A 15,790-nucleotide genomic window follows, 5' to 3' on the forward strand; every position below is an offset into this window, starting at 1 on the left:
TTTGAGAGGTGAAATTTTTCAATGCCATCCCCATCAGTTCCACACAGATCTTCCAGGCTTTATCTGTTACTTCTGTTAACACAGTTAAAAACAAGAGACTGATGAGGGCTTTCAATTCAATAACATCTATTGATTTTACCCCTCTCTCACGCTGAAATGAAGCTTTGATGCTCTCAAAATGCTGGTTGGAATATAAAACTACAATAAACAAAAATCGTCATCTATGAGGCAATTATAGCATCACAAAGGCTGCTTTGATTGTGCCAATTGGTCCAGGTAAATTTCGAATAATATTATCCTCTTCGAACAATATGCTTTGGATTTCTTCAACATGATCTAGTACGTCCCACTTATAATACTAAAATTCCTATAAAATAACGCAACCAGGCTCAGTGTATTAATTTGATATTTGACGTTCAGACAGCAGACATTGACGATTAAACAGTTCAAAAAAAATTTAAGTGCATTTCACATTCTGGATTAGCTTTTTACTACTTACTACGTTGATAAACAAATAAATTAATTGCTGAAATGGAATACGAAAGGGCACAGTGGATAAAAATGAGCAGTTGGTTCATATCTCATCAACAGAGCATTAGCGTCGATACTGAATCATACAACAATGAAAAGCATACAGAAAAAGGAAGCTATAACGAGAAGGCGCCAGTGCTGCCAATTGTTGATAAGTAATTTACAGAATCACACAATAATGAAAAGCATATGGAGGAGGGAAGCCATTAACGAGAAGGCGGCAATACTGCCAATTGTTGAAAAGTAATTTACCAAAAATTTCGACGTGTATCAATCTGAACAGCTGCACCCGATGGAAGGATAATAAAAACTATTATACGTCCCTGAGACCTCCCAAGACCAAAAAATAATAAACAAAGCACAGCAACAATGCAAATGTCGTGGCACTTCATCTGGAAACAATGAACACGTGAACTGCCTCTTTTAAACAATTGGCAAGTGACGTCAGCGTAGCAGTTACAATAGTGGTAGCATCAAAGCTTCTCGCGGTAGCATCAAAGCTATGACAACCGCTGCACTTTTTGGGTGGCGCGCGCCGCGTCGTGTGAAGGCGCCCGCCAGCACTGCATTTCGCTCCTTTATCTGCCCCTAATGAGTATACGTAACAATACTATTCACACTCATGCGAATAATCATTATGCTCGTTCAGTTAGAGCTCTTGTGCAGTCGGTGCCTGTTGTGCAGTCGGTGCTGTTGTGTAACTGATATTTATGAACCGTAATACCCATAAAAATGTACAATCTACCAGAATGAAACGTCTTCTCAGCATCGAGGAATTTAATGTGATGGATGATAGAGGAATTCAGTTCACTCTGTCTCATCCGGTCTCCAAAAACTGTCCGATGCCATGGCCGACATCGGCTCGAAAAGTCTTCAAAACATATCTACAAAACAATTAAAGAAGATCGTCATGATCTGCTTACTTTTGTTAGAAACATCTTCGGACTGGAATGTTTCGTTGAAGAAAATGACGACGACAGCAAAGATGTTTTTGGTTCTTCGTGCAACAAGGACATAACAAAACAATTTTACCTACTACTGTCAGCAGAAAAATGGTCTACCATAAAACCAACAAACAGGAAACTTGGAAAGCTTCACGACTGGAAATAGGGAAATGGACCGATTTGTTGGCTGTAAAATTTATGAACATCACAAAATTACATGTGCCTTTTCTTTCAAATACGCGAAAGTTCAAGTTCAAAGTACTTCTTGAAGACCAAAGGAAGATGTACAGAATGCCGAGCCAATTTCGAAGGGATTGCTCTGAAGAAGCCAAAAAAGGACAATGATATTATTCTAAACTGCAGCCTTTCAGAGTTTTCAGACGATAGTAATCACCTGAAAAGCAGACAACTTTGTGGCACGAGAAGACAACAGGTAGCTGCTAAATTGGTTGATAGCAGGATGCCTGCAGCTCTTTGGCGAAATGATGAAGCGAAATAACGGTCGTAGGTTGGAATCCTGCCTCTGGCATGGATGTGTGTGATGTCCTTAGATTAGTTAGGTTTAGGTAGTTCTAAGTTCTAGGGGGCTGATGACCTCAGATGTTAACCCCCATAATGCTCAGAGCCGTTTGAACCATGAAGCGAAAAATATGTCTTTCGGAGACATGATTCCTCCAAATTTACCAAATGCTGATCTTTTGAGAATGACAAAGAAGAGGAAAGGGACAAACGGTTTGGTATAACAACTAGAAAGGCTGTTGAAAAACTGCAAATCGCAAAGCATACAACCCATTGGGACGAAATTCACGCAGTCAGATTGGACCCCTTCTTCTGTATATATTGGTTGAAAGATCAAAGTAAGTTGCACAGATATTGTCATCAAATCAATAGCATGTATACGATTCAGTAGATGCTACAGGTGGCGTTGCATTTCGAGTTTTTTCACGATTTGGGGATATGTCAAACAATGCTGACAGTGTGGAAATTAAATCAAAGTGCATATACCTGTATCAGTACATGTGCATCCATGAAGTAAACGTCGCTAGTAAAGATCCAAATATCGTCAATCGATCATCAATTAGTTGGCCAGCTTATCAGATGATATCCTCTAGGCATGACGCATCAATCTTGCCATTTTTCTTTATGAAAATCGTCAGATCTGTAGCTCCCAGACCAAAAATAATAGCAACTGATTTCGGTAAGGCTTTATTGGTTGCCATCTCTAGAGCAATAGCCATTTGCTCAGACTTAACAGATTATTTGAATAGGTGTTACAGTCATACTGTTTTGCATGAAAGAGTAATTCTACCCTCGTGTTGTTTGAGAATAGATTTAAACCATTTTATGGTTATGATTTCGAGGTGAAAATGCTTCTCAGGAGGTAAATCATAGTCAAACTACTTTATTTTCGAGTTTTGACCCATATTTACATGATGACAGATTTTCGTGATATTGAAAATGCTTTTCGTTCACTTTTGATTGTTGCATTGAGTGAACATCTTGGTATAGATGAGTGCGGTCAAGAATATTCATCAATGGAACATCAGCGCCACCTTGATAACATTATCAGAGGTGGTCCACATCATTCATATATTGACAAAAAGAAAGATAATGACAAGAAAACTGATGATGTTGAAAACAATGATGACTGTCTTTTGGAATCAATTATGAACTCTAAGGAATTAATGCAAATGCGTGGATTTATAGGGCAAAACGTATCTACAATGAAGCTGAAGTCATCGCAAATCAGACAGGATGACAATCTCTTTGATATGAATCTGTACAACATTTCTAATGCTGTAGCGATGCTGAAAGAGTTGATGTATTATATACAACTGTGGACAGCTATGATGTATCCTTCTTTCAATATTACTTTATCTATTCGTTCGTCAGCAGTGACTGAAGGACAATTTTCAAAATTCAAGACAATGGGCTTTGACAAGCTACCTTTACGTGTAAACAAATTCATTTTTCAACGTTTGAAGTGGCTACATTAGGAAACAAAACTGTTAGCGCTACTTATGATGCAAAAACAAGATTCAAAGAAAGCTGAGATGCACAAACCAACTGAAGCATCACTGCCTTACCATGAAGAAGAAAACTGGAGAAGAAAAAATAAGAAGCCAAAGATAACAAACCCCAAAAGCAATATTCTACTCGATAATTATGAGACCACACTGAACAATATCTTACGAAGTGAGTCCCAACACTACGACAGCAATGGACAGAGTTGAACAAAATTTTTAAAAATTTTGAATACAGATTTTCTCTTACTTCGAGCTCACTTGTTATGAATGTGGAGAACAACAGTCTCTCTGTCAAGAGTGATAGTGTGTGTTTTCATCGCTCTTCAGATGATAATTTACTGCTGAATTGGGACTATAAAGAGATACACTCCTGGAAATTGAAATAAGAACACCGTGAATTCATTGTCCCAGGAAGGGGAAACTTCTTTCCATATTCCTTTATCTATTCGTTCGTCAGCAGTGACTGAAGGAGAATTTTCAAAATTCAAGACAATGGGCTTTGACAAGCTACCTTTTCGTGTAAACAAATTCATTTTTCAACATTTGAAGTGGCTACATTAGGAAACAAAACTGTTAGCGCTACTTATGATGCAAAAACAAGATTCAAAGAAAGCTGAGAAGCACAAACCAACTGAAGCATCACTGCCTTACCATGAAGAAGAAAACTGGAGAAGAAAAAATAAGAAGCCGAAGATAACAAACCCCAAAAGCAATCTTCTACTCGATAATTATGAGACCACACTGAACAATATCTTACGAAGTGAGACCCAACACGACGACAGCAATGGACAGAGTTGAACAAAATTTTTAAAAATTTTGAATACAGATTTTCTCTTACTTCGAGCTCACTTGTTATGAATGTGGAGAACAACAGTCTCTCTGTCAAGAGTGATAGTGTGTGTTTTCATCGCTCTTCAGATGATAATGTACTGCTGAATTTGGACTATAAAGAGATACACTCCTGGAAATTGAAATAAGAACACCGTGAATTCATTGTCCCAGGAAGGGGAAACTTCTTTCCATATTCCTTTATCTATTCGTTCGTCAGCAGTGACTGAAGGACAATTTTCAAAATTGTCTATAAAGAGATACACTCCTGGAAATTGAAATAAGAACACCGTGAATTCATTGTCCCAGGAAGGGGAAACTTCTTTCCATATTCCTTTATCTATTCGTTCGTCAGCAGTGACTGAAGGACAATTTTCAAAATTGTCTATAAAGAGATACACTCCTGGAAATTGAAATAAGAACACCGTGAATTCATTGTCCCAGGAAGGGGAAACTTCTTTCCATATTCCTTTATCTATTCGTTCGTCAGCAGTGACTGAAGGACAATTTTCAAAATTCAAGACAATGGGCTTTGACAAGCTACCTTTACGTGTAAACAAATTCATTTTTCAACATTTGAAGTGGCTACATTAGGAAACAAACCTGTTAGCGTTACTTATGATGCAAAAACAAGATTCAAAGAAAGCTGAGATGCACAAACCAACTGAAGCATCACTGCCTTACCATGAAGAAGAAAACTGGAGAAGAAAAAATAAGAAGCCAAAGATAACAAACCCCAAAAGCAATATTCTACTCGATAATTATGAGACCACACTGAACAATATCTTACGAAGTGAGTCCCAACACTACGACAGCAATGGACAGACTTGAACAAAATTTTTAAAAATTTTGAATACAGATTTTCTCTTACTTCGAGCTCACTTGTTATGAATGTGGAGAACAACAGTCTCTCTGTCAAGAGTGATAGTGTGTGTTTTCATCGCTCTTCAGATGATAATTTACCGCTGAATTTGGACTATAAAGAGATACACTCCTGGAAATTGAAATAAGAACACCGTGAATTCATTGTCCCAGGAAGGGGAAACTTCTTTCCATATTCCTTTATCTATTCGTTCGTCAGCAGTGACTGAAGGACAATTTTCAAAATTCAAGACAATGGGCTTTGACAAGCTACCTTTTCGTGTAAACAAATTCATTTTTCAACATTTGAAGTGGCTACATTAGGAAACAAAACTGTTAGCGCTACTTATGATGCAAAAACAAGATTCAAAGAAAGCTGAGAAGCACAAACCAACTGAAGCATCACTGCCTTACCATGAAGAAGAAAACTGGAGAAGAAAAAATAAGAAGCCGAAGATAACAAACCCCAAAAGCAATCTTCTACTCGATAATTATGAGACCACACTGAACAATATCTTACGAAGTGAGACCCAACACGACGACAGCAATGGACAGAGTTGAACAAAATTTTTAAAAATTTTGAATACAGATTTTCTCTTACTTCGAGCTCACTTGTTATGAATGTGGAGAACAACAGTCTCTCTGTCAAGAGTGATAGTGTGTGTTTTCATCGCTCTTCAGATGATAATGTACTGCTGAATTTGGACTATAAAGAGATACACTCCTGGAAATTGAAATAAGAACACCGTGAATTCATTGTCCCAGGAAGGGGAAACTTCTTTCCATATTCCTTTATCTATTCGTTCGTCAGCAGTGACTGAAGGACAATTTTCAAAATTGTCTATAAAGAGATACACTCCTGGAAATTGAAATAAGAACACCGTGAATTCATTGTCCCAGGAAGGGGAAACTTCTTTCCATATTCCTTTATCTATTCGTTCGTCAGCAGTGACTGAAGGACAATTTTCAAAATTCAAGACAATGGGCTTTGACAAGCTACCTTTACGTGTAAACAAATTCATTTTTCAACATTTGAAGTGGCTACATTAGGAAACAAACCTGTTAGCGTTACTTATGATGCAAAAACAAGATTCAAAGAAAGCTGAGATGCACAAACCAACTGAAGCATCACTGCCTTACCATGAAGAAGAAAACTGGAGAAGAAAAAATAAGAAGCCAAAGATAACAAACCCCAAAAGCAATATTCTACTCGATAATTATGAGACCACACTGAACAATATCTTACAAAGTGAGTCCCAACACTACGACAGCAATGGACAGAGTTGAACAAAATTTTTAAAAATTTTGAATACAGATTTTCTCTTACTTCGAGCTCACTTGTTATGAATGTGGAGAACAACAGTCTCTCTGTCAAGAGTGATAGTGTGTGTTTTCATCGCTCTTCAGATGATAATTTACCGCTGAATTTGGACTATAAAGAGATACACTCCTGGAAATTGAAATAAGAACACCGTGAATTCATTGTCCCAGGAAGGGGAAACTTCTTTCCATATTCCTTTATCTATTCGTTCGTCAGCAGTGACTGAAGGACAATTTTCAAAATTGTCTATAAAGAGATACACTCCTGGAAATTGAAATAAGAACACCGTGAATTCATTGTCCCAGGAAGGGGAAACTTCTTTCCATATTCCTTTATCTATTCGTTCGTCAGCAGTGACTGAAGGACAATTTTCAAAATTCAAGACAATGGGCTTTGACAAGCTACCTTTACGTGTAAACAAATTCATTTTTCAACATTTGAAGTGGCTACATTAGGAAACAAACCTGTTAGCGTTACTTATGATGCAAAAACAAGATTCAAAGAAAGCTGAGATGCACAAACCAACTGAAGCATCACTGCCTTACCATGAAGAAGAAAACTGGAGAAGAAAAAATAAGAAGCCAAAGATAACAAACCCCAAAAGCAATATTCTACTCGATAATTATGAGACCACACTGAACAATATCTTACGAAGTGAGTCCCAACACTACGACAGCAATGGACAGACTTGAACAAAATTTTTAAAAATTTTGAATACAGATTTTCTCTTACTTCGAGCTCACTTGTTATGAATGTGGAGAACAACAGTCTCTCTGTCAAGAGTGATAGTGTGTGTTTTCATCGCTCTTCAGATGATAATTTACCGCTGAATTTGGACTATAAAGAGATACACTCCTGGAAATTGAAATAAGAACACCGTGAATTCATTGTCCCAGGAAGGGGAAACTTCTTTCCATATTCCTTTATCTATTCGTTCGTCAGCAGTGACTGAAGGAGAATTTTCAAAATTCAAGACAATGGGCTTTGACAAGCTACCTTTTCGTGTAAACAAATTCATTTTTCAACATTTGAAGTGGCTACATTAGGAAACAAAACTGTTAGCGCTACTTATGATGCAAAAACAAGATTCAAAGAAAGCTGAGAAGCACAAACCAACTGAAGCATCACTGCCTTACCATGAAGAAGAAAACTGGAGAAGAAAAAATAAGAAGCCGAAGATAACAAACCCCAAAAGCAATCTTCTACTCGATAATTATGAGACCACACTGAACAATATCTTACGAAGTGAGACCCAACACGACGACAGCAATGGACAGAGTTGAACAAAATTTTTAAAAATTTTGAATACAGATTTTCTCTTACTTCGAGCTCACTTGTTATGAATGTGGAGAACAACAGTCTCTCTGTCAAGAGTGATAGTGTGTGTTTTCATTGCTCTTCAGATGATAATGTACTGCTGAATTTGGACTATAAAGAGATACACTCCTGGAAATTGAAATAAGAACACCGTGAATTCATTGTCCCAGGAAGGGAAAATTTCTTTCCATATTCCTTTATCTATTCGTTCGTCAGCAGTGACTGAAGGACAATTTTCAAAATTCAAGACAATGGGCTTTGACAAGCTACCTTTTCGTGTAAACAAATTCATTTTCTAACATTTGAAGTGGCTACATTAGGAAACAAAACTGTTAGCGCTACTTATGATGCAAAAACAAGATTCAAAGAAAGCTGAGAAGCACAAACCAACTGAAGCATCACTGCCTTACCATGAAGAAGAAAACTGGAGAAGAAAAAATAAGAAGCCGAAGATAACAAACCCCAAAAGCAATCTTCTACTCGATAATTATGAGACCACACTGAACAATATCTTACGAAGTGAGACCCAACACGACGACAGCAATGGACAGAGTTGAACAAAATTTTTAAAAATTTTGAATACAGATTTTCTCTTACTTCGAGCTCACTTGTTATGAATGTGGAGAACAACAGTCTCTCTGTCAAGAGTGATAGTGTGTGTTTTCATCGCTCTTCAGATGATAATGTACTGCTGAATTTGGACTATAAAGAGATACACTCCTGGAAATTGAAATAAGAACACCGTGAATTCATTGTCCCAGGAAGGGGAAACTTCTTTCCATATTCCTTTATCTATTCGTTCGTCAGCAGTGACTGAAGGACAATTTTCAAAATTCAAGACAATGGGCTTTGACAAGCTACCTTTTCGTGTAAACAAATTCATTTTTCAACATTTGAAGTGGCTACATTAGGAAACAAAACTGTTAGCGCTACTTATGATGCAAAAACAAGATTCAAAGAAAGCTGAGATGCACAAACCAACTGAAGCATCACTGCCTTACCATGAAGAAGAAAACTGGAGAAGAAAAAATAAGAAGCCGAAGATAACAAACCCCAAAAGCAATCTTCTACTCGATAATTATGAGACCACACTGAACAATATCTTACGAAGTGAGACCCAACACGACGACAGCAATGGACAGATTTGAACAAAATTTTTAAAAATTTTGAATACAGATTTTCTCTTACTTCGAGCTCACTTGTTATGAATGTGGAGAACAACAGTCTCTCTGTCAAGAGTGATAGTGTGTGTTTTCATCGCTCTTCAGATGATAATTTACTGCTGAATTTGGACTATAAAGAGATACACTCCTGGAAATTGAAATAAGAACACTGTGAATTCATTGTCCCAGGAAGGGGAAACTTTATTGACACATTCCTGGGGTCAGATACATCACATGATCACACTGACAGAACCACAGGCACATAGACACAGGCAACAGAGCATGCACAATGTCGGCACTAGTACAGTGTATATCCACCTTTCGCAGCAATGCAGGCTGCTGTTCTCCCATGGAGACGATCGTAGAGATGCTGGATGTAGTCCTGTGGAACGGCTTGCCATGCCATTTCCACCTGGCGCCTCAGTTGGACCAGCGTTCGTGCTGGACGTGCAGACCGCGTGAGACGACGCTTCATCCAGTCCCAAACATGCTCAATGGGGGACAGATCCGGAGATCGTGCTGGCCAGGGTAGTTGACTTACACCTTCTAGAGCACGTTGGGTGGCACGGGATACATGCAGACGTGCATTGTCCTGTTGGAACAGCAAGTTCCCTTGCCGGTCTAGGAATGGTAGAACGATGGGTTCGATGACGGTTTGGATGTACCGTGCACTATTCAGTGTCCCCTCGACGATCACCAGTGGTGTACGGCCAGTGTAGGAGATCGCTCCCCACACCATGATGCCGGGTGTTGGCCCTGTGTGCCTCGGTCGTATGCAGTCCTGATTGTGGCGCTCACCTGCATGGCGCCAAACACGCATACGACCATCATTGGCACCAAGGCAGAAGCGACTCTCATCACTGAAGACGACACGTCTCCATTCGTCCCTCCATTCACGCCTGTCGCGACACCACTGGAGGCGGGCTGCACGATGTTGGGGCGTGAGCGGAAGACGGCCTAACGGTGTGCGGGACCGTAGCCCAGCTTCATGGAGACGGTTGCGAATGGTCCTCGCCGATACCCCAGGAGCAACAGTGTCCCTATTTTGCTGGGAAGTGGCGGTGCGGTCCCCTACGGCACTGCGTAGGATCCTACGGTCTTGGCGTGCATCCGTGCGTCGCTGCGGTCCGGTCCCAGGTCGACGGGCACGTGCACCTTCCGCCGACCACTGGCGACAACATCGATGTACTGTGGAGACCTCACGCCCCACGTGTTGAGCAATTCGGCGGTACATCCACCCGGCCTCCCGCATGCCCACTATACGCCCTCGCTCAAAGTCCGTCAACTGCACATACGGTTCACGTCGACGCTGTCGCGGCATGCTACCAGTGTTAAAGACTGCGATGGAGCTCCGTATGCCACGGCAAACTGGCTGACACTGGCGGCGGCGGTGCACAAATGCTGCGCAGCTAGCGCCATTCGACGGCCAACACCGCGGTTCCTGGTGTGTCCGCTGTGCCGTGCGTGTGATCATTGCTTGTACAGCCCTCTCACAGTGTCCGGAGCAAGTATGGTGGGTCTGACACACCGGTGTCAATGTGTTCTTTTTTCCATTTCCAGGAGTGTATTTCATTCCATGAAAGACTCTCACAAATCATATTTCACCAGGGATGTCACTGAAATTTCATCCTGTGGTTCGAAAATAGAAGAAAACGGAGAGACCTGTAACAATTAAATGGAGTGCAGTGATGAAAAAACTTCAAAATAAAATCATTGTCACATCGAGGATGCAAACTAAGAGCAAGCAAAACTACTTAGATGATTCCTCAAACTGGAATTCAACTAAGAAATTCATAGACATTAATTTGCCACTTTTACCAAATGGGTCCTCAGGCAAATTCAAATCTGCTACCTACAACTTGAAGGGAATGTGCGGTTTCGATTCTTTGATCACCTTATTCATGCAAGCAATATCACTCAGCAATGATTTCAAAAGTACCATTCAAATGGTGAACCATCCATTTTCAGATCTGGCTTTGGATGTTTTGGACAAAAAAAATCATAAATTCCCAGAATTTTACGCAGATATTTGATATTTTATATGTGATATCGTTCCTAAAAAAAAGGAGTAATCTCTCGAAAAGTATTGTCTCTGAATGGAGAGTCGAATGCTGGAGAATTATACGAGACAATATTAAAAGATATCCTGATTTGCGACAAAAAGGTATCGTGTCTGACGTGCCTAAATTCACACTTTGTTATAACTTCATGCAAGAGGCTGTAGATGCAACAAATGGAGGTATAAGGACTATCATAAAATGCAAGAAATGCAAAGGAGAAGCAGTTGAAGAAAAGAAATTCGGATGCTACTTGATCATGGATACTAGTAAAACAACTTGCCCACTAACGAAAGATCAGTTTCCTCCTAATCAAAGGAAGAAATGTGTGTTGCACACGATCACGAAGGAAATCGTAGTCAACAATCAAGAGTACACTTTCGTTGGTGCCATTCATTATAACAACTCCATCAAACACTACACGGTATATGTCCTCGATGGAACCTACTGGAAGTAGTATAATGACCTGTATAAAGATGTACAGAGAGTTTCAAAAGAAACGATAATTTATCGACACCTGTTCCTGTATATCAAGACAGGAAAATTTTCAAATGGCAGCTACAAGACTGACGAGACGAAACAAATAGTTCCTACATAGGAACTTTGCTTTATAAGGTAAGCAACTGCTAAAACTTGATATCTAAATGTTACAAATAAAGCTCTTATGTTAATTGTTAGTATCTTTGTTTCTGGAACCACAGCCTTTCTGTTTTAGTTACTAGAATATGGGCATTTTATGCCCTAAATTTCATGTATATATTTTTTGTACTTTTTTTCTTAGTTGTTTCACACCTCATAAATTCTATGCTTATTTATTACTGAATTCGCTACATAAGCATTTCCTTCTGTGTTTTAGTGTATCCCAAAGAAGAGCTGTTAAGGGGGCCTGTACATCATGGCCTGAAGTTTTTACTGGTACTTTGAAATTTAACAATGCAAGACTTTCAATAGATTCAGGAATGAAACTTTTATCAAACACTTGGTATATTGTAAACTCTAGGTGAAACAAATTGTAAATCTGTGGAATACATTGTGCAGTGAATATTGATGTTTTTATTACGTACTGAATTACACATAATTGTTATTTTTGGTTCAATGTACTTACACACTATTCCAAATACAAGATAAAAAACAAATTTTATTCTTTGATTACCAGTTTCATGTTTTTATTATTTTAAAAAAATGTATTTTAGGAATAAATTTTTTCTTCAAATATTTTAAGAACATAGTATGACATACTCCAGCTATGACATACTCCAGCTGGTTCAGTGTGTAGGCAAGCACTATATTATTATTCATCCATAACTTTGTTTATGTAGCTTTAATAGTGGATGACATACCGGTAACAATATCCCTGTATGCAAGCAAGTTGATTACAGAAAATTGAAATTAAAGATTTGTTTGTCATTTTCTTCTCAATGACGACATCTCAAACCATTGCTGCTCCATAATCTTGTTGATTCCTTTCGTGTCCTTTTTGATTTTCTTTAGTTTTACTTCTTTTCTTTGTTATTCTGGCCTCCTTTTTCATGCTTTCAGCAGCTTTTTCAATTTATGTGACATGTTGCCTGTCTGCTCATACCAGCACAATTTTCATGTTGTTCCAAGTTGTGATGCCTGTTCTGCTAATTGTTTTAAATCTGCTTTTTACTCCATCATTAAAACATATTATGACATCTATGTGAAAAGCTGAAATGCCAACAAAAACAGATTTCGGCAAGTGTTCCCAAATGCAATTTTTGAAACGCATTCTGATTTTGTTTTATGCCATGTAAACATTTTTCCTGCACATACAACAGTCGACAGGTTCTTCAAAGATATTACATAAACGACTTTCTACGGAAATTGCGACGCCCAAATTAAACAAAATGACATTTAAGCACGAGAATGACAAGGTACTGTACGTGAAGTGTATATTTTTAGAATAAGTGAAAGAGTACAGTACCACCCGACATTGAAAATAGGTACAACATACTTCATTATCTTTGTCAGAACAACACATTTCTTTTTGTAAAATAACTCAATTTCAATTAATACAGCGAAACCGGATACCAGTGTTGGAAAGAATGACAATTTATTTATTTAATTGATCACATGTGCACTCCCACAAAATAAATCCCTACATCCAGTTTGGTGAGATCTGTGAAATGAATGAATGTATGGTCGTCTGCTAACCGCAGATAGTGAATGTGAATATATGATCATCTTTGAGACGATCCTTTGGCCACCTTTGGTGGGACCAAAGAGATGAAACTTACCTGAGCTTTGAGCGCCTGAAATGTGGCTGACCAATACGGTAGCAAGGTGCTCCCCCACTTCAGCAGAGGTGCGAGAGGACCTCAAGAACGGCCATGTTTCAGCACTCTGCCGCTGGATCTTGTGCTGTTAAGACCTGTTTTAGTTGTGCTCCGTAAAGACAAAAGAGTGGAGACATGGTATGCATGTGGAATATTTAAGAGTAGTTTGAAATAATAATTTCTCTATTTCAGGAACTTTTGTGGGGAGAATTAAATGTCAGGCAAGTAATACTAATGGGATTGTAGTAATCTTCGGAAGTGACCAATGGTCACAATGAAACCACGTGTAGCAATAAGTTGAAATACTTCCGTGTGCTTAAGTTAAGCTGAATTACTAGCGTGTGTACAATAAGTTGAAATATTTAAGAAATAGCGTGTGTACCATAAGTTGAAATATTTAAGAAATGGCATGTGCAGGACTTGAAATTAGAGACGAATACTTCCATGTGGTGAGTACTGTGTGAGTCTCAATCTGTGTATGAGACAAAGGATAAAGAGAAGTACTCGTCCATGGTATCAGTTGAGGACTCGTGTGTGTGATGAATACGTTCTTAATATTACTTTGCGTGATATGATTCCGTGTGACGCTAGATTCAAACTCTGAGAGAGAAGCAAGGTGAGTCGGCCGTCTATCCAGCAACGCCACTTGGCAGGAAGACGTGCATATATCTCCAGAGTTCATAGTAGGAAAGTAAAATTACAAAGTGAGGCAGTGTCGTGTGAAACTGGGATAAATACAAATTGAAGTGGGATAGCTGAAAGTGATAGTGTTGTGACTATTTAGTGTATTGTATTCCATGTTGTAGTGTGATGTATGTCATGTAATTTGGGTATGTGTGGTTTGCATGGGAGAGTAGCAAGGTAGTTTCAAAAGATTAGTGGGTTATGCTTGTTCCTTCTGTACCGCTCGATCTGGAGGAAAGTTTCGTGATGATGATTGTGAGAGTCGAAGTGTGAGAAATAATAAAAGATCCACAATCCTATCCAGAAAGTGCACTGTAGCGTTAAATAATTACGAGACCATAAGGTAGAGAATCACCAATGTTAAGCCATGCCCACTGGGCGGAATTTCTCATGTGTTATTGTTGTAGGTTATAGAATTTGTGTGTTTAGGTTATAGAATTTATCGGAATAAATAAGATAGTGAAAAGAAAAAGATTGGTGGACTTTTCCTTCGAATTGTATGTTGTCATGATGTCCCGAATTTATAATGTGTGCGCCATTCATATTCAGTGCGGTGGCCACGTGTTCATAAAAGCCGTTAGATAAAAGACATAAAGAAAATGTGGTATTGCCAGTGCGTAGTGAACAGTCTGAGTTCTGTAAATCACTGATAGTCAGATGTGCGTTTCCGAGGAGGACAATTTGTAACTTAATTGTGAGTACGAGACTTCATGTTACTCGATAAATAAGAATGAATCCACTCACTTGGCAGACCACTCATCTTGCAGGCCTGACTGCTTGATGCCACAGTATGAGCAAGGCATGTGGGTGCCTCTCATAACTTCGACCCTGCTCTGGCGCAACAGTGGAGCAGTGTGCAGGTCGTATACTATCAGGGATAGCAGACTGTTCATACAGTGAAGGCTTTCACGACCGGATATTTCAGCTGCTGAGAATTTTTCCGGGTTGTATGTCCGTGGTCCATGGAACTCTGAAATCCCTGACGTTTCGTCCAAGGCCACGTTGGACATCTTCAGAGGTGCTTCTGGTTGTGCTGAGTCTTGCCGACTGACGAGTTGGACGTCGAAGAGCGGCCTAAATACTGTGAAAAGTGGGCATGGTCTGGATTTCACGTGATAGCAGAGATAAACCTTGTCAAAGATAATTTTTTTTAAACTGTCGATTATAGTACGTCGAAGGTAAAAACTTCTCATCGATTCTCTAGCCCCACAGTCCATATATCATAGAGTTTCATGGCTTCTTCTTTTCTATTAAAATTGTCCCCATGTTTATATATTTCGATGGCTTCTCTATATAGCTGTGGATAATAGTTCGTCATAGTACATAAAACTTCAGTTTCTGAAAATTTCACTACGTGATCAGCTGATTGAAGAGCATGTTCCGCCACGGCTGATTTGTCTGTTTTCCCTAGTCGCCAAAGACTTTTATGTTCCTTCAACCATGTATTCACACTTCTCTTTGTAGTTACTTGTAGCTACTGGCCAACACTGTGCGCTTGGCAGAACAACCAACTACACCTACAGTGTCTCCGAGTGCCATACCACCCTAGTGCCAGCTTACTGAACAACAAGAGGAATGGCTCGAGTGGTTGCAACAGTTTGAAGCCCATATAATTGCTCACAACGTACCAGGTACTGTGAAACTCCATTATTTTTTTGTCCACGGCAGGAAGTGCAGTGTTCCGCCTCATTCAGAAACTATTTCCTAACGCCACTCCGAGTGAACTTTCCTATGACTGGGTGGTAGATTTGCTAACTAAC

Source organism: Schistocerca serialis, chromosome 9, assembly GCF_023864345.2.
Source record: "Schistocerca serialis cubense isolate TAMUIC-IGC-003099 chromosome 9, iqSchSeri2.2, whole genome shotgun sequence".
Taxonomy (NCBI): Eukaryota; Metazoa; Arthropoda; class Insecta; order Orthoptera; family Acrididae; genus Schistocerca; species Schistocerca serialis.